The 21,148-nt window shown below is 36.8% G+C and overlaps 1 long non-coding RNA gene and 2 pseudogenes across 2 annotated transcripts; 2 read left to right on the forward strand and 1 right to left on the reverse strand.

The window, feature by feature from the left end:
- Positions 1 to 1,554: 1,554 nt before the first annotated feature.
- LOC146916267 (ASI1-immunoprecipitated protein 3 pseudogene) lies at positions 1,555 to 14,420 on the forward strand (annotated as a pseudogene).
- Positions 14,421 to 14,994: 574 nt separating this feature from the next.
- On the forward strand, positions 14,995 to 15,497 carry LOC146916268 (uncharacterized). The gene is made up of 3 exons (XR_015014949.1): positions 14,995 to 15,116; positions 15,210 to 15,296; positions 15,341 to 15,497. It is a non-coding gene; the product is annotated as an uncharacterized LOC146916268 (long non-coding RNA).
- A 3,043-nt stretch (positions 15,498 to 18,540) lies between these two features.
- On the reverse strand, positions 18,541 to 20,848 carry LOC146916269 (uncharacterized; annotated as a pseudogene). The gene is made up of 2 exons (XR_015014947.1): positions 19,193 to 20,848; positions 18,541 to 18,963 (listed from the first exon to the last, which is right to left on the reverse strand). The product of XR_015014947.1 is annotated as an uncharacterized LOC146916269 (transcript).
- Between the last annotated feature and the right edge of the window lie 300 nt (positions 20,849 to 21,148).

Raw genomic sequence — 21,148 nt, forward strand, 5'->3', positions numbered from 1 at the left:
CATGTCACAACCCATCCTTAAATCCATTTAGCAATGCAGAACAGAAAGATGGTCATTCCATCATCTATAAATCTTGTGTAGCAATAATTTCACACACTGTAAAATATGAATATTGAAACATAACAAACAGAACATTCCATCACAAGTCAGAGATACTTGCATATTTTCTTCATACCTCATAATTATCATTATTATTGTATTAATTTGTAAGAAAAATTTGTTAGAAATTACCTCCTGTTTGGTCCTAAGAGGGCTAAAAGCACTTCAGAACAAATTATATTTTTTTATTAATGCCAAGGCCGGTAATGAATGCACCCTATAGAACCATTTCCACATTTCAACAACCTTGGCTCTAGCTAAGTGGTGATGCCTTTCTTCATGATAGGAAAAGTCCACATGCCTTGCTTCATGAGATCTTTTCTTTCCTAAGAAATAACTGTTTTTGGGATCTAAATGTGAAATTAAAGACATCCTATAATGGCCTTAAATTAGTCCTCTTTTTCCCAAACTGTACTTTTGAATGCCTTGGAATAGATTGTCTGAGTCAACCATTGATTATTTATATTCTATCATGATTATGTCATATTACAAGGCCTAATAGGACTCAGCAGAAGGTTTCTTTTGATCTTGTAGAACAAATATTAATACTGAGACCTGACACAAGGGAATCTAATCAACAAAGGATAGAGTTTTGAACAGTATACCATTATAAGAGGATTTCAATGATCCATGAGACAAACACAAATTACAAGTTACCAAAGCAAAAAAAAAAAAAAAGAAGAATAAACAGTAAAAGAAACTCAAAATACATCGAGCAACATACATGTTTTTCAATTTTCATCCTATTTTCTACACACAGATTGCAGAAACTCAAATGAAAACAAAATCACTCATACATTACAGATTCACCTACCTAATAGAACCATTCCAACAACCATTGGAACTGAAATATATATAAAAAAATGTTATCTGCAAATAGAACTACAATGTTGATATTGAGTAAAAGCACTAATGGAAACCACACCCCTGGATTGATCTTTAAGTAAGCCAATGACAACAGAATCAAGGGCCAACCATCCTAGATAAAAAATCCACAAGCGATCCTAGGTGATTCAAACCATTTATTTTCATTTACAGTGTTGTTGATCGCAAATCTTGGAACAATCTGTATAAGTCTAAAACAGGAAAACTTACCACATGTAAGATCATTTCCAATATGTTTCTTTGCACGCGGAAAGAGGAGATATCTTATAAAGAATGGACTACAATAGGTATTCTAATCGAAATACAGCATGAGAAGGACAAATTAACCATAAAGAATTAAACTCTAACATGAGGAGTACGAAAGTTTCCTACCCACCAACATTGAGTAATAATTCTTTACAGAAAGTAATAAACAAAACGAAATAAAGTATCCATCAATATAATAATAAATATGAATATTAATCAATCATCTCCTCCTCTTTTTTTGGCTTTCGATAACAAGGTTTCTAAATTTTCGAGTTGTTATAAAATGCAACATATGTTGTGAATCACATTGATCAGCATTGATGTTATAAACTTATAATCATAGGTTTTGTATCCCGCTTCTCTTTTCTATTTTCAGATTTCCAGAGATGTTTTTTTTGTCAGGACATCACACAATCCCAAAATGGAAGCTTGATGATCACAGGGCAGTGGTTTTATCGTCCAGATGAAGCAGAAAAAAAGGGAGGTGGTAGCTGGAAATCAATTGACAACAGAGTTGTTTTATAGTTTCGACCAAGATGAGGTTCCTGCAGAATCAGTTACGCATAAATGTGTGGTGCATTTTATTCCCATACACAAACAACTTCCAGATCGTAGGCAACATCCCGGATTTATTGTGCAGAGAGTGTATGACACAAATGAATTGAAATTATTGAAACTAATTGATAAGGACTATCAGGACGATAATCAACAAGAAATTGACGAGCTTGTTCAGAAAACTCGTCAACGTTTGGGTGAACTACTTGACATTGAGACTGATGAAATTGCTGTTGATCAGGAAGATATGATTCAAGATAGAAGAAACTTAAAGAATGGTGTTTTAAGGGAGGATGAAACATCTCGAAATAGTCTCCATTCTCTGAAACCTGTAAAACGAGGGAGTTCTGCAACTGATTCCTCTGAGCACCATCACATTTTAGTGAATTTTAAAGCGTTAACAGGAGATACCGATGAGAGAAACATGAAGAAAGACAAATGTGGCGACCGTTCTGATGCTATCAACAATGAAGGCATTAACAAAAGTTTAGGAATAGCAAATGAATCTAAAGACAAAGTTCCGAAGGTACTTCTTGAAGTTCCCATTTGTTGCTTGGTGTCATACCCCAATTTTTGACCTAAGACACCACTGACACGCGCCATGTGACCCTGATCAGTCCCCGACATTTCGGTGAAAATTTCGGCAGAGAGGTATTTTAAAATACCTCATATTTTTGTTCCGAGTCGGGCCCGCTTCTCTTTCTTTTATTAAATTATTATTTCCATCTTTTAATTTGTTTTTTTATTAATTAATTATAACTTTAATTTTCAATTTAGTCATCATTTCTTTTTATTAGTTTTATTTTATTACTTTTTTAGATAAGTCCAAAGTGTGCATAATTTTTATTTTTTTTTAATTTAAATTTTTTTAATTTGTTAAAATCCAAAATGGTGCTCATCCAAAAATGCTGGTCGCAAGTTTCTTTCTTCTCAATCCAAACCAGCTCACGCGTGTTCCACAAACTCAGCAAACACAGCTTTCATTCCAATCCAAAGTGCAGATTTTCTGCAGTCTTTAACAAACCCTAACTCCTAAACCCTGCACTATAAAACAGAATCTGAAGAACACATGAAGGGGGGCCAAAAATAATTTCAACGCACAAATCATCGGCCGATTTCGACATAAACCTGCAACCAACACAAATTTACCAAAACCTGCAATTTACTCATCAACAACGGAAAAAAAACAATCCACAGAACACCTAACAATCCCATCGCACTCATCATAGCAATTTTTAATCCATAAACCCAATCGGCTAACCAACAACAACTCAAAACAAATTCATTCTCAAAGCCATAACCGATTCCAAACCCTCAACTTCCAATCCGGACATTGCACCTGCACACAGACAACACATATACACGGCAGACGCAGATTTAAACCGCCGTAACCAAACCAAGCTTGTCGCAACACCAGTCAGTGGACTAACCATTCACGCAATCAACCTCTTACATCACGACTTCAGTATCACGAACACGACAACACTTGAACACGACCAAACCAAACATCGTCCGATCAAGGACGGCAAGGACGAATCAAAGTACGCAAAGGCGTCATCAACACACTCACGCAGACAAGACCCGACAAACTCAAGGCGATCTCGAAGAACCCAGAAGCACAAATCGAGAACCAACGTCAACAGCAGCGCAAACCACCGATTCAAGAAGAAACAATAAAGGGAAAGGTATAATTTTCTTTTTTGTATCTATTTGTTTTTTTAGATTCAGGTTTGTGTAGGGATTTAGGGAACTTTAAGGCTAGAAATTAAATAGAGGGGATAGAGTAGAAGACGAAATCGGAAAAAAGAAGAAGCTTTTAAGTTTCCGACGGCGCCGCCGCCGCTCAGAGCCGGCCAACCACCGCCGGAAGACCCTCACCCTTCGCCGGTTTCTGGATTTGTTATGAAGAACATGCATATGTTCTTGAATAGGTTCAACGAGAGAAAGAGAGAGTCTGTGGGAGAAGAGAGAGAATGGGGAATAGAAAATGAGTGAAAAACCGGTCCATACCCCTTTTATATACTCACCGAACCGGTCCGGTTCTCTTGAACCGAACAGGTCCAAACCAAGCCAAATCACTAAGCCCAGCGACCCCTTTGATACCTTGAAGCCCAATTCCACTTCTGTTACTACCTACACCCCCATTTAACTGCATGCACCCCCTGCATTCCATTTCTTTCCCGTTTTCATGCATATTTAGTTCCATCTTGCGTTTTCAATTATTTCTCTTGCATCTTATTTTTTAGTTAGGACTCTGATATCATTCCACATTGTTCCTTTATTTTTATGTCATTTATTTTATAGCAAGATTTTAGAATATGTAATTAGGCTTTAATGTAATTTAGTTATCGGAACTTAGAATGTAAATTAGGTTTAAATGTAAATTATTTATTTCCGTCATTTACTTTCTCGCAGACCATAGCATGTATAATAGGTCTTTTTGTAATAGCTTAGGTGGATGTGTGCGTGCGTGTGTGTATGTCTTTCTTTTTATGTTTCTAGATTAGGTTAAAGGTCCTCGTGGTGGTCCAACGCCGCCATAAGATACCTACGCTTTATCTCCTTGCTCCGTTAGTATTAATTTTAGTTTAGTCTTTATTGAAAAAAACAAAAACATGCAGATAGTTCAAAAATCACAAAAAGTATTTTCTTAAATAAACCTTGATCTTAAATCAAGTGACCGTTCTTTTTTTATTTTCTTTCCCTAATCAAACTTCAATCAATCTAATTATATTTCAAGTTATTTTTCTTTAATATAAAAAATACAAACAAATTCATTTTGCCACTTGGCTTTTCATTTTAAAACCTCTTTTCAAACTAATAAAAACACACAACCAATCAAACGTCAGTTTTTTTTATCCCGAACTACGAGGTTTTGATCCCTCAAGGGTACGTAGGCAGAGGACACTCGTTCTTCCAAATCAATAAAATGTAGATAAACTAGGTCTCCTTTCTTTTATCATTTCAAACTCTTTTTTTTTAAAAAAAACAAGCAAGTTATAGCACAAAAATTAAGTAAAAACCAAGAGGTTCCCGTAGAGTATTACAGACATAAAGGGTGCTAATACCTTCCCTTTATGTAACTAACCCCCGAACCCAAAATCTTTCAAATGGGGTATTTTGAACTTTCTTTCCCCTTTCCTTAAAAATTAAAATGTTCAGTCGTGAAATAAAAAGTGAGTCAAAAGCTAATCAAATAGCCTTGATCTCCGAAAAATGACGCGACAGAAATGGCGACTTCACTGGGGACCCCCCTAAGAGGGTTGAGCCTAACTTGGTTTTACCTAAATTTTTGTGCTATAACTTGCTAAAAAAAAAATCATCAAAAAAATTAAAAGATGGAAATACATGTATATATGTTCTCCCTTCTTCTTCTTCCTTCCTTCTTTTAACGTGAGTGGTGAGATAAGTCCTAACCCGGACTTGAGAGAAATATAAGATAGGACAGGGTATAATCATAGTTCCATACCAGGAGCATTCTTGGACCATGTGTACATGTGATAACCCTACTCGGTGGAGGCCTCATGGAAGGTAGTGGTCTTGTTAACATGAGCATTCGTGTTGACGTTATTACTTTTAATGTGAGTGTCCGTCGAAGCCGTGGACCTTAGTAATCCTTAACCCATCTTGGCCTTTTTAGGACGTAGTGTTGTGGCTAAACCAAGAGCATTCTTGACTTTAGTTGTCACGCGATACTACACTCAAACTAGACTTCCTTGTGGATGATATTGGACTAGGAGCATTCCTATACACCGATATATTCATAAGGGTAGTTGTAATTTGGGAACTTGGTAGAACCCGTGATACAGGTACATTTGAAACCATAGTCCTTACCAAACGGCATTGTTACCCTTGACTCCAACATCATGGACCTAATCCTCACCATGTTTTCTCCGTTATTTAGCATGTTCATGCATACATGCATACATTCATAAAAAAAAAAAAAAACCTTTTTTAATCAAAGCATCGAAGGACTTAGCTAAGTTTTTTGTAAACAACAAAGGTATGAACTCTAACATCAATAAATACATCTTCAAAAGTCTTAACTAGACTTTAGCTTTGCTAGGAACTTTTTCCTTAGTTTTGCTTTTGCTCTCAAAAAGGGGACTGTTTGTAATATTTTCAATTATCAAATGAAACAATTTCCTTATGATGTTTACAATTACTTTGACAAGTCCTTCGAAAAAAATGTGTCTATTTTTGCATAAGCACCTTGCATCATTTTGCATTTCATAGTCTCAATTTCGAGTCTCAAAAGTTTTCCTTCTCCATGAAAGGTCAACCCACCTCAAAAGTGTCATGGCATCCTCGTCTGAAACTAACTCGCATTTACAACACTCGAGCAATCATAAAGAGAAGATGGAGTTTCTCGAGCAAGAAAATCAATTGCTCCGTGAAGAAATGGCAGCCATGCAGACTAAAATGGACGAAATGACTGAATTGATGAAGACACTGACGGTTGCCCAAGCACCTCCACCTCCACCTCCTCCTATCAGGACCTAAGCCGAAACTGTTTCTACTGGCCCTGAATGGATGTTTTGTGCCGATACTCCGGAGTACCCTGCTCCACAACATTTCGTGCCCTGGTTCCCGCCTCTTACTGCTGGCGAAATACTCCGTCCCATTGCTTGTGAAGCTCAGATGCCTACCCATCAATATGTAGCTCATGTTCCTCCACCTCCTATGAGAGCTCCTCCAGTCGCTATGACCTATTCATCACCTGTGATACATACCATTCCACAAGATGAAGAACCCATCTACCATTCAGGGGATATGGAAGCCTATGATAGAGTGAATGACTTACAACAAAAATATGATGAAATTCAGCGAGATATGAAAGCCATCCATTGGAAGAAAGTGTTTGGGAAGAATGCATACGATCTCTGTTTGGTGCCGAACATCCAGATACCCCACAAGTTCAAGGTCCCAGATTTCGAGAAGTATAAAGGGAACTCCTGTCCTGAGGAACATCTAACAATGTATGTGAGAAGGATGTCTGCCTATGCCAAGGATGATCCGGTCCTTATCTATTTCTTTCAAGAGAGTTTGGCTAGTCCTGCTTCAAAGTGGTACATGAACCTAGACAAAACAAAGATTTGAACTTTCCGTGATCTGTGTGATGCCTTTGTAGAGCAATACAGTTACAATGTGGACATGGCCCCAGACCGAAGCGATCTTCAGGCTATGACTCAGGGAGACAAAGAAACATTCAAGGAATATGCTCAGCGGTGGAGGAATTTCACTGCCCAGGTCAGCCCGCGTGTGGAAGGGAAGGAGATGACCAAACTTTTCTTAAAGACTCTCAATCAGTTCTATTACGTGAATATGGTCGGAAGTATGCCCAAGGACTTTGCCGAGATGGTTTCTATAGGTGTACAGTTGGAGGAAGGAGTCCGAGAAGGACGATTGGTCAAAGAAAGTGTTCCTGCTAGTAGTTCAAAAAATAAAGAGCAGGAATTTAGTATGATGAAAGAGCAGCCTCAGCAAAAGTATCCAGCTTATCCACACATGGCTGCTATTACACCTGCTACTAATATCATTCAACAACCGCTTTATCAGCCTCAACAACCGTATCAGCAGAAACAACATCGAAAACAAGCTCCAAGGACAAGATTTGATCCGATTCCCATGAAGTATGCAGAGTTGCTCCCATCTTTGCTCGAAGGGAATTATGTCCAGACCAGGCCGCCTCCTCAGGTACCTGGAAAACTGCCAGCAGGTTTTAGAGCCGACCTCTCATGTGCCTTCCATCAAGGGGCTCCAGGTCACGATTTTGAGCGTTGTTATGCTTTGAGGAATGCAGTTCAAGATTTAGTCGAAGCCGAGATCCTGTCCTTCACAGACTCGAATTCAAATGTGCAAAGCTGATCTGATACCGAACCATGGGACCTCGTCCTGAAGAGGTGGTGCAAAGTTTTAGTGACACATGGAGTAGTTTGCAACATTTAGGGTCGTTGCTTTTTGTTCCTTCAGCTATTTCTCTTGTTCAAATAATGTGTTGCTTGTTGATTTTCGTTTTTCAAAAAGAATCCTTTCGCTCTGCCCGAGACGAAAGTGAACTTCTGTAGGGCTTTTTGCTTCATGTATTTTCCATCATTAATAAAAAGGTCGTCTTGATCCCGACTTTGATTTTATTTTGTGCTTTTTCTGGAAAAATGGTAATACAAAAAACCCAAAAAAAAAAAAACTTACTTTAATCATTCTCAAACATCTGCATAATCATGACTTGTACTTACTTGTCAAAATCAATAATCAAATCATGCATTAATAAACCCGTTGAACACATTAACCATGTACTCTCTGCCGACTTTGAGTTCCCTGTGTCCGAAGCTGAAGAAGGGAAGGATGAAGAGATTCCCGACGAGATCTCTGACATACTGGGGCATCTTAGCCATCAAAGCTGCAAACAAAATATCAAGAAGATTGTTCAGAAGATGGCATTCATTGACAAAGACTGGCTCGGGGTGCTACCATTCGCCTTGCTCAGATATCGTACTTCAGTACACATTTCAACAGGGGCAACCCCCCTCATTCCCCAATATGCAACATGGAGGTCGTGCTTCCCGTGAAGATCGAAGTCCCGTCAATAGGAGTTCTGATAAAGTCCAAGCTTGACCGAATTTAAAAGCATGACGACCTTGTACGAATATGTCAAAAGAGGTTTGAAACAAGCTTCTAACAAAAAGGTTCGTCCCCATGAATTTCAAGAAGGGAACTTTGTACTACTTTCCAACCAGACTCCACGGGCAAGTGGATGCCTAGTTATGAAGGCCCTTGTGCAATGACTTTTACAATTATGGACGTCAACGAACTCACACGTACCATGAATGTCGATGCAGTCAAGAAATACTCTGTCAAAGAATAAAAGCTCGATAAGTCGCTAATCATAAAAAGCGGCTTAGGCAAAAATGAGCGTCTCGGTGGACTGAAAACCCGAAAGGGTGGTCCAGGCAAAAATTAGAGACAAAAAAAAAACATGATGATGATTATCCTGATAGATTGAAAACCCTAAAAGGGCGATCTATGTAAAAATTAAGGATCATGACAAGTAACTGCATCAGTCAGCACCATCCACTTGGGGCATCCAGTTATCAAAAGAACCTCCAATTTGAAGCATCTGCAGATCAAACACTCGGAACCGGGGCATTCAAAGTTGTCAAGGAGTATAACAGTTATTGTGTTCAATGTACCTTCCCATATATTTACCATTTTCCAAATTTTTCAAAGATCCGTGGAGCCATGCCATTGGTAAGCTACCACTCAATTCATCAAATTTGAGCCTGTGCCCATTTACTTGGAACTCTCTTTTATTGTATTTGCAAAATTTCTTCTATTTTTGATGGCAATACTTGAAGCGAAAATTTTCAAAATACAAAAACCTTTTTTTACATCTTTTGAAAAGTATGAACAACAAACACACTCTCTATGAACTTGTGAGTAGTCGAAGCGTACATCAGCATCCAGAACTGCTACATTCCGGAAGAGAAACATGGCTAAACACAATGGAGGGGACCTCTGCTTCAAGCAAGATGCTTTCACAGTCCAAAAAAAAAATACAAAAAAAAAATACAAAAAAATCAATGCTCGCTAAGTTGAAAACCTGAAAAGGTGGCTTAGGCAATAGAGAGCGTCCCGGTGGACTGAAAACCCGAAAGGGCGGTCCAGGCAAAAATTAGGGGCACAAAAAAGGAATATACTCCCGGTGGACTGAAAACCCGAAAGGGCGGTCCAGGCAAAAGTTAGGGATTTTAAAAAAATACAAAAATGACTGTCGAAGCATGACAAGGGAAAAGCATTCCGCGCTGATTTACAAATGGCGACTTCTTCCAGGCTGTTGGTTAAACAATGGGCTTTCTCCCCAAGATTCATCAGTTGCTATTCATCAATTGCAACCTTGTGCCGAGTTTTACACCGTCAACGGCTTGATTTGTTCACAATAACATCATCTCCAAGGAAGTTTGCCGAGTGTTTGTACTGCGATGTCAGTCTACTTCCCATCCAACCTGTCCTGCCTCATTTCATCAAGTCACCTGTCATATACAGTTTATACAGTCATACAAGTTACATCCATACATTCATACATCCATTTATACAACTGTACCTTCATACACTAATACTTTCACATATTCATGCATACACAATGTACACACAACATCATTCATACATGGTTGCATCAATTGCCGAAAGTCTTGTTTGGTCGTATTCTTTCGTTTCAGTCCTCAATTGTTCCAAGCTGCTAGTCCTAAACAACGGACCGCTTGAGTTTACCTTTTATTTTGTTTTACCTTGTTATCTTGTTTCAAGCTGCTAGTCCTAAACAACGGACCGCTTGAGTTTTCCTTTCATCATGTTTCAAACGATCAGTCCCAACCAATGATCAGTTTGAGGTCACATTTTATTTTCACAAAAGTGTCATCCCTGCTTTGTCAGAAAACGAGATGTCACACAATCTTTATCTTCTCAAGTACATCATTCCCCGTTTTGTCGGATTACGGAATATCAAATGTGTCTTTCCCCTGTTTAACGGATTACGGAGGATCGAAATCATCATTCCCCGGTTTGTCGGATTACGGAATGTCGAAGAGTGTCATCTCCCGGTTTGTCGGATAACGAGGCGTCACTCAATTTCTACTTTCACAAATGTGTTATTCCCCGTTTTGTCGGATTATGGAATATCAAATCATCATTCCCCGTTTTGTCGGATTACGGAATATCAAATGTTTCATTCCCCGGTTTAGCGGATTACGGAATATCAATTGTGTCTTTCCCCGCTTTGTCAGATTACGTAATGTCAAGTGTTTTCCATTCCCCGCATTGTCGGATTACGGAATATCAAATCATCATTCCCTGTTTTGTCGGATTACGGAATATCAAATGTGTCTTTCCCCGGTTTGTCGGATTACGGAAGATCAAAATCATTCCCCGGTTTAACGGATTACGGAAATATCAAATCATCATTCCCCGTTTTGTCGGATTACGGAAATATCAAAGCATCATTGCCCGTTTTGTCGGATTAAGGAATATCAAGTGTTTCATTCCCCGGTTTAACGGATTACGGAATATCAAGAGTGTCATTCCCCGTTTTATCGGATGATGGAATGTCAACAGTGTCATCTCCCGATATGTCGGATGACGAGACGCCACTCAATTTTTGTTTTCTCAAAGTGTCGTTCCCCGTTTTGTCGGATGACGGAATGCTAAAAGTGTCATCCCCAACGTTAGTTGATCCAGTGATGCATTAATCAATTTTAATTTCAAAAGTGTCATCCCCAGCGTGGCTGTTCCAGTGATGTCACTAATCGATTTCAATTTCAATTTCAAAAAGTGTCATCCCCAGCGTTAGCTGTTCTAGTGATGTCATTAATCAAGTCAATTTCAAAAGTGTCATCCCAGCGTTAGCTGTTCCAGAGATGTCACTAAAAGTGTTGTCTTTCATTAAACTATCGTCCCAAACCAATACGGTAGTAGACAATCTTTCCCCAGTGAAACTACATTCCCCCTATCGGAGTCGGATCCCACTCTTCAACGAATTTGGGTATCCCGTCGTTGTTTCTGGTCTCAGTCAGGTCAACTTTGTCGTCCTGCATTCATACAAGCATTTCACGAGCATTCATAGCATCTTAGGTCCAAAATTGGTGTACTTTATATTTAAGCCTCTTCGCTCCGATCGAATCAAAGATTCCATCTTCAAATCTCCGGACGAAGAAACTTAAATAGGGGCATCTGTCATACCCCAATTTTTGACCTAAGACACCACTGACACGCGCCCTGTGACCCTGATCAGTCCCCGACATTTCGGTGAAAATTTCGGCAGAGAGGTATTTTAAAATACCTCATATTTTTGTTCCGAGTCGGGCCCGCTTCTCTTTCTTTTATTAAATTATTATTTCCATCTTTTAATTTGTTTTTTTTTTAATTAATTATAACTTTAATTTTCAATTTAGTCATCATTTCTTTTTATTAGTTTTATTTTATTACTTTTTTAGATAAGTCCAAAGTGTGCATAATTTTTATTTTATTTTTAATTTAAATTTTTTTAATTTGTTAAAATCCAAAATGGTGCTCGTCCAAAAATGCTGGTCGCAAGTTTCTTTCTTCTCAATCCAAACCAGCTCACGCGTGTTCCACAAACTCAGCAAACACAGCTTTCATTCCAATCCAAAGTGCAGATTTTCTGCAGTCTTTAACAAACCCTAACTCCTAAACCCTGCACTATAAAACAGAATCTGAAGAACACATGAAGGGGGCCAAAAAAATTTTCAACGCACAAATCATCGGCCGATTTCGACATAAACCTGCAGCCAACACAAATTTACCAAAACCTGCAATTTACTCATCAACAACGCAAAAAAAACAATCCACAGAACACCTAACAATCCCATCGCACTCATCATAGCAATTTTTAATCCAAAAACCCAATCGTCTAACCAACAACAACTCAAAACAAATTCATTCTCAAAGCCATAACCGATTCCAAACCCTCAACTTCCAATCCGGACATTGCACCTGCACACAGACAACACATATACACAGCAGACGCAGATTCAAACCGCCGTAACCAAACCAAGCTTGTCGCAACACCAGTCAGTGGCCTAACCATTCACGCAATCAACCTCTTACAGCACGAACACGACAACACTTGAACACGACCAAACCAAACATCGTCGGATCAAGGACGGCAAGGACGAATCAAAGTACGCAAAGGCGTCATCAACACAGTCACGCAGACAAGACCCGACAGACTCAAGGCGATCTCGAAGAACCCAGAAGCACAAATCGAGAACCAACGTCAACAGCAGCGCAAACCACCGATTCAAGAAGAAACAGTAAAGGGAAAGGTATAATTTTCTTTTTTTTGTATCTATTTGTTTTTTTAGATTCAGGTTTGTGTAGGGAATTAGGGAACTTTAAGGCTAGAAATTAAATAGAGGGGATAGAGTAGAAGACGAAATCGGAAAAAAGAAGAAGCTTTTAAGTTTCCGACGGCGCCGCCGCCGCTCAGAGCCGGCCAACCACCGCCGGAAGACCCTCACCCTTCGCCGGTTTCCGGATTTGTTATGAAGAACATGCATATGTTCTTGAATAGGTTCAACGAGAGAAAGAGAGAGTCTGTGGGAGAAGAGAGAGAATGGGGAATAGAAAATGAGTGAAAAACCGGTCCATACCCCTTTTATATACTCACCGAACCGGTCCGGTTCTCTTGAACCGAACAGGTCCAAACCCAGCCAAATCACTAAGCCCAGCGACCCCTTTGACACCTTGAAGCCCAATTCCACTTCTGTTACTACCTACACCCCCATTTTACTGCATGCACCCCCTGCATTCCATTTCTTTCCCGTTTTCATGCATATTTAGTTCCATCTTGCGTTTTCAGTTATTTCTCTTGCATCTTATTTTTTAGTTAGGACTCTGATATCATTCCGCATTGTTCCTTTATTTTTATGTCATTTATTTTATAGCAAGATTTTAGAATATGTAATTAGGCTTTAATGTAATTTAGTTATCGGAACTTAGAATGTAAATTAGGTTTAAATGTAAATTATTTATTTCCGTCATTTACTTTCTCGCAGACCATAGCATGTATAATAGGTCTTTTTGTAATAGCTTAGGTGGATGTGTGTGTGCGTGTGTGTATGTCTTTCTTTTTATGTTTCTAGATTAGGTTAAAGGTCCTCGTGGTGGTCCAACGCCGCCATAAGGTACCTACGCTTTATCTCCTTGCTCCGTTAGTATTAATTTTAGTTTAGTCTTTATTGAAAAAAACAAAAACATGCAGATAGTTCAAAAATCACAAAAAATATTTTCTTAAATAAACCTTGATCTTAAATCAAGTGACCGTTCTTTTTTTATTTTCTTTCCTTAATCAAACTTCAATCAATCTAATTATATTTCAAGTTATTTTTCTTTAATATAAAAAATACAAACAAATTCATTTTGCCACTTGGCTTTTCATTTTAAAACCTCTTTTCAAACTAATAAAAAACACACAACCAATCAAACGTCAGTTTTTTTATCCCGAACTACGAGGTTTTGATCCCTCACGGGTACGTAGGCAGAGGACACTCGTCCTTCCAAATCAATAAAATGTAGATAAACTAGGTCTCCTTTCTTTTATCATTTCAAACTCTTTTTTTAAAAAAAACAAGCAAGTTATAGCACAAAAATTAAGTAAAAACCAAGAGGTTCCCGTAGAGTATTACGGACATAAAGGGTGCTAATACCTTCCCTTTATGTAACTAACCCCGAACCCAAAATCTTTCAAATGGGGTATTTTGAACTTTCTTTCCCCTTTCCTTAAAAATTAAAATGTTCAGTCGTGAAATAAAAAGTGAGTCAAAAGCTAATCAAATAGCCTTGATCTCCGAAAAATGACGCGACACTTGGATTTATTTATTTTGTCATAATCTTTTCATTATTTTCCCTTTTTCTTGAGGTTTATAACTTATAACGAATCCATCATATACCTTTTTCAATCATATACCTTTTTCAATCTACAGAACTCCAAGTCTTTTGTCTGGCCCGATGTTGCTGTCCCAGTTGTAGTTTCATCAGATTATTAGAAGTACAAACAAAAGCTACGACAGTTGGTATTTAATCTCAAGGTTGGACATTACTTTTTCAATATGGATCGTTAAATGTTTTTTAGCGCTTTCTTTGACACATATGAGATGAAAAATCACTTGTCACTACTACATTTGATTTTAAATAAGGTGGGACAGTTAGAGTTTTTGGTTGTAGTTGAATAGTTTTTTTTTAATTATAATACTTATTAAAAAATGATTATGATGAGATTAATGTCTAATAAAATATAGGGCCATCTTAACTGAGTCTAAAAAATAATTATAAACAGATGAATTGCTGATTTAGTGATTTACTATTATTTTTCAGTAGGTATCATTTCATACTTTTAGTATGTGAATATGTGCTATAGTTTATTAAATACATATGTGCTTGTTTGAATTGTAAACTTTGTCTTTGAGCTTTAAACATGGGTAATTTGAGTAAACTTTTAACATTCAGTATGATGTGGTCAACTAACGTTAGATGCTTTTTATGTTCAAACAATGTGCTGTTGTATTATGATATAATTAAGGTTTTGGCGGGTATTATAAATTTTGGTATTATAAATTTTCCAACCTTTTCTTTGGGGTGGGGAGTTAGAAGGGGTCAAAAAATTTGTTTAACCTCTAATCAGATCTGACCCTATTTAGTAACTTTTGAAAGATTAATCTGGTAATTCTGTGGTTATTTATTGAATATTTGAACTCAAGGAGGGTTTGACTGCCGAGGAAATATCCAAGAATGAGCCCGACGAGCCACGACACATGCAGGTCACTTTTTGATCCATCCCGACATTCTTATATTATCTGTTAAATTGTGGGAATATTATCTATGGAATATTAGCTTTTCTATTGGTGAAACAGATGACAGATGCTCGCTGTAAAATTTGCAACCAGCAAAAAGTTGGCGTGATGGATATTATCTGTGCAGGACATGCTAACCGATATATGGTTAACACGTTAATGCTTTACTGATTGTTGCTCTACTTTTTCAGCTGGAATGCATCGCTTGTGGTTCTTCCTGGTTTGCCTCTTGTGATGCGGTGTCTGTCCTAACATAAAGATGCATCAGATTCAAAATGAAATGTATGCATGACCCCATAGCCAATTTAGAAGTTTGATGTTGGGAAGAAGCTAGCGAGTCCCCTTGAATCTTACAAGCTCATAAATCATTTGGCAAATCGAGGAAAGATGAAAATAGCAAAGCGTCAAGGCATTCTGACTAGGATGAGTATTACATATTAATATGATGACTGAGGGAATCGTAATAGTTTAATTTTTTTGACAAATGAATAGTCATATCTAAGAAATATGAGTTAAGGAATATGAACAAATAGAAGTTCAAAGATAGGAGTGATAAAATTTTGTGTCTGCTGCTGTATTTAAAGTTCTGAGCATGACTTGCATCAATCTCTTATTTACTTTGTTTTTCATTATAATCTATCTTGTGTTATGCTCCAAATAGAGAGAAAAAGCTTAGAAAATTATTGTAGTGATAATAGTTGAAATGATACAAGAATGAAACGAGTGGTACAAATGAGTCAACCATGTGACTTATATAGTTACTAAACTAGTATTCTAACTAACTATATCATTACTCTTAATACTACATGTACTATAGACAATAAAGTATATATGTCCACATAACTCACTACACTAAAATTGATCATACAAAACTCTTCCAATGCATATATCACGGGGTCCCTTTGTGTTTCAGTATTTGTATGAGTGCAAATTTAATTATTTGTACGAACAAATATTTGGATGAAAGTGGATTTTTGTTTTGTTTCAATATCACAATTAATATCTAATAATGAGAGATTTAAAAGCGTGGAGGATCATGTGTTGGAAAACCATAATAAATCCCCTATAGCATCAGAGGCATGCTTTTTCACTATTCATGTATATCCAACACCAAGGAATGTATAACCTTGCAGTTTGTTCAAAATTGTTTACAGTAAAGTGTTTATACTTTTCTGATTGAGAAAAGAGAAGTTACAAAATGATTAATGAGTGTTAAACCACTAATACGCTAGTATCGTATCAGTTAACTTGCTTCACAAGCTTCTGTCACTTTGTAGCTTCACCATTACTACCGTGTATCATACTTAGAGTAGCAAAACCATATGTTATAGCTGTCAGTTAGTTAGAAGCTATGTGAGTTAGTTAGAATTACAAGTACTATATAAAGTTGCATTGTAACAAATTGAACATTATTCAATGAATCAGTTTCAATTTCTATGATTTTCCCTCTTTCTTCTTTCTTATGTTTCTGCATTTTCTCTGATTTCATCATGGTGATGATGAACTTTATGAATAATTTCCTTTTCCAAGTTCAATTATGAATGATAAGTTTCATAACTTCCATGTCAGGGTCCCGAAATTGTAGAAAGAAAAATCCTCTTTTAGTCTGCACCACAACACCTCAATTTTTAAAGCATAAGTATAAATAGACATGGTCATTGAAATGGTTGTGCATTCACCTATATGCTATTTGAAATGTTTGCCTATTAAGCCTGTCAAGTGTCTGCATATGTAGTATTGAATTCAATACCATCTCTTTTTTTAGGGATCTATATTATCTCTTACTGTTAACCCCTAATAGCAAATGTCAAAAAAGTCTGAAGATGAGAGGATCAAATCATTTTTTATACCATTCATTTTAATTCCTCTAGCTGCAAAGTATTGAATTCTGTATGATTTTTTGTCAAGCTCTTCCTTGCTTCTTAACTCCATTACCATCATTAGACCACCCAGAAACCAGAAAACACATCAGCAGGTTCACCCAAATCAATTGTAGTTAGGGTGAGTAACCCTGATATGCTAACTATCAGCTGAAATTGGACAAGTTTATTTTTACCAAATCAATAATGTAAATAAATATTAGTATATAGTAATTAGTACTGATATAAATCTGTCAAAATGTAAAAAGAAATGGATGAGGTCATTTAAAATAGAAAGATACACATACATAAAGTGTGAAATCAATATACAAAAGCAAGTACAAACATGTTTAGTGTTGATGCCTCATGAGAGTTTTGCACTTGTTTGTGCATCTTGGTCCTGTTGTCTAATTAGATTCCACATATTCACGCAGCCAAGCATATGATATCACAACTCACATATTAAAGCCATCAGAAAACTCTTGCACTAGAATCACTCAATCAATGTAGCTGACCTCGTAAATTATGAAGCATTGACATAGTAACACAACACTAACATAATGTAACTACATGTGTCGGTGACGGACATCGACACAGGTGAGATACCTAACTTTTTCGGACAGTGGATACATATTCAATATGAAGTGTTAATTCTACATTGCTCATAAATTTCTTTTCGAAGACAAAAACATAGCTCAAATTCTAAGCTTTAAGTTTTTGTATATCATTCTACTTGTTATTTATTTATCATCGTTAAATTTATTTATCATCCTTGAAGATAAATTTATTTATTAAACATTAGAGAATCTCTGAGTTGGTTAATTATAGCAATAATTAAGATCCATGCATGTTTCATCCAAGTCCTCACTATGACAATCCATAGATCAATCTCAGGAGGCCAAGACCATCACAATTCACAAGCCACTTGAAGCTTAAATAAGGAAACCAGGCCAACAGCTGAAGCTCAACTACAATCCTAGTCACCCATACTAAGGCATAAACACAACAAAGCTAAAGATTCATAATTCTACAACATTCTTAGGGTAAAACCAGTAGACTGTCAATTTTGAAATCAAGGAATTGCAATTCCCATTACACCAATTTAGTGATTACGCCTTCATGTGCAATCCACTGAAGTCCACAAGGAAATATACCAGAAACATCAATTATAATGCACCAAATTCACCAAAAGCTCAAAGCACAAGTTCAAGAAACAACATGGGGACTAGCAGGGAAAAAGCAAGGGCAAGACTAACCGGCAACCTTAGACCAGAGCAACAAAACATAAAATCTACAAATTAAGCAAAAGAAATTGTCCTATGCAGACCAATATCTGCTACTGCCCTGATGAAAGTAGTAAGCCGTATGCAACCACCTAGAGCGACCCAAATATCTATCAACAAAAAAACATAAGCTCACATCAGACCAGAAAAACATAAAACCTATACCACCAAACCGAAGCGCAAACCAACAAAGCACCCAAAAATTCTACAGAAAATACCATATATATATAACACCTCCCTCATTCACCGAGTCAAACAGTTCATTGGATCTCAATAACATATGCATATTTTGAAATTGATGGTATGACAAAAAAAAAATTAGTGGTAAATAATGTTGCCTTTTCACCCTTCCAACTCCTCAATCCAACACAAAAATCTCAGCACATCAATGCAGCATGGATTGTAATACTGAAATACAGAATAAAACAGAAGCATCATGGAAGAAAAGATTGCCATGGTAAATGGTCACATGGAAGATGTGGTCGATCAAACTCGAACAACTTCTACTGCACTATTTGCAGCCAATGATGCCTTGGTGTGCTATGAAACGGGTATGACAGAATGAACCAAAGAGATTCTAATTAAGGGTCGGCATATCCATAAAAGTAAATGACTGAATGAAAAAATCCTTAATGAAGGTGGTCGACAGTACATTGCAAAGATAACGGATAACTACATCAAGACAAAAAAAGAATCAACCATTAAATTAACACCATTCTAATATTGAAATGAACATAACAACAACACATGACTCTTGATTGAAATTTAATTGATAGTGAGAACATTGAGTAGTCCACCTTATATTGTATATGCAACTATCAACAAAAATAAATAAATAAATCATAATGATACATAGTTTTCATCATAGTAAAAAAAAAATTATAATTAGAAAGTATCTTACCTAGAGTTACTCTTCAAGTAGACCTCTAGCAATCATTTCCCGAAGAAGTTTCTCTGCCTTTTCATTCAAGTCTTTATGAAAGAGAGCCCGGATAATAGTTTCATAAGTTACAGCATTAGGAATTATACCATTGTCCTCTATTTTTGACAACAAGGCATCCACTTCATCAAATAAACCCATTTTACAAAGTCCATTGATCATAATAGTATACGTTCGGATATTTAGACTATAACCCATAATCATAAGATCTTGAAAAACATCTCATGCATTCTGAAGTCGTCCCCCTTTGCATAGTCCATCGATAAGTATATTATACGTCCACATATCTGGTTGAATCCCTTGATCCTTGATTTTATTAACTAATGCAATAGCCTTGTCAATCTGATGGTTTTTGCATAAAGAGTCTATTAAGGAATTGTAAGTGAATATATTGGGTGGTTGGCCATTATGATGCATCTCATCAACAAGCCCCCAAGCACAAGAGAATCTCCCAGATTTGCACAAACCATCAATGAGCGAACTGTAAGTTATTGTATTAGGAGCAATTCCTCTGCAATGCATTTCATGAAAGAGACTCAAGGCTTCTTCGACCATTTTAATCTTACAGAATCCATTAATCATGATATTATAGCTCTGAGCATCAGGAGCCACTCCCATTCGAGCAACAGTGCTTAAAACATGTTTAGCCTTATTCACTTCAGTAACTAGGCAATACCCATCCATTAATGAATTGTATGTAACAACATCTGGTTTTATACTTCCTTTCATCATCATAGCCAACACATTCTTAGCTCCTTTCACATTTCCTTCCTTACAAAGAGCATCAACCAATATATTAAAAGTATAAATATCTGGGTTGATGTTTTTCAATAGCATTTCATGGAACAAACCAAATGCTTCTTTCAATTGACCAACAAGGCAAAATCCATAGATTAGAGAATTGAAAGTGACAACATCAGGAGAAATTCTCGTTGTAATCATTTCAGAATATAACTCATAGGCATCATTTACAAGCTTATCTTTACAAAAGCCATCAATGATTGTGCTATACATTACTGCATCGAGGTTGACCAATTTGCTTTCAATTCGTCTCAACAACTGTAATGCAGCTTTTGTTTCTCCCATTTTACACAAACCATTGATCAAGGTCGCGTAGCTAACTTGGTCCAAGTGGAATCCACGTGCAAGCACATGATCGTGAAAGTGCAAAGCTTCCCTGACCTTACCGTTAAGACACATACCTTTGATAAGTGTTGTGAGGGTTACAATATCCGGCTGAAACCCCACCTTAAGAATCTTGGCCAACATAGAAAAGGCAAAATTAATTTCACCTAGATGGTAGTAATAATTAATGACAGTGTTGAAAGTAACAATATCAGGAGTTACTCGATTGAGTTCCAATTGATAAAAAAGCGAAATAGCAGTTGGGTAATGTTTGTTGCTAGACTTAACAAGGGAACCTAAAATCTTGTTAAATTGAATGATGGATGGAGTGGGTTTCATACGAAGCATGCGATTGAATGAAGAAATAGCATTATAAACATCATCAATATGATTGGGAACAAATCTAGAGTGAGAATAGTAAAGTGTTCTTGTAAAAAGAAAATAAGGATTGGAAGAAAAATAATGTAACCTGAAGAAAGAAAATGACGCCATTTGTGTTAGGAAAGTCAACTATATTTTATGATTCTTGTTGTTATGAGAGTTAATTGTATCCCATGATTCTAGCTGTAAATATGGTAACAGTCATATTAGTCAAATTAGAATAGCTTGATTGTAGGAATAGATTGCTGAGTTATAACAGCATTATCATCACATTAGAGATATGTATCTGTGTATATATTGCTTCTAAGTTTCTGAATAAAATACTACCAAATTATTTTCATCTTCTCTTTTCATTTTACATGGCATCAGAGCGGTAACGACCTGCTCTCTCTCCTTTTCTTTTTTACCTTT

This window comes from Medicago sativa, chromosome 6, assembly GCF_051527215.1.
Source record: "Medicago sativa cultivar Bolivia chromosome 6, Bolivia_mono, whole genome shotgun sequence".
Taxonomy (NCBI): Eukaryota; Viridiplantae; Streptophyta; class Magnoliopsida; order Fabales; family Fabaceae; genus Medicago; species Medicago sativa.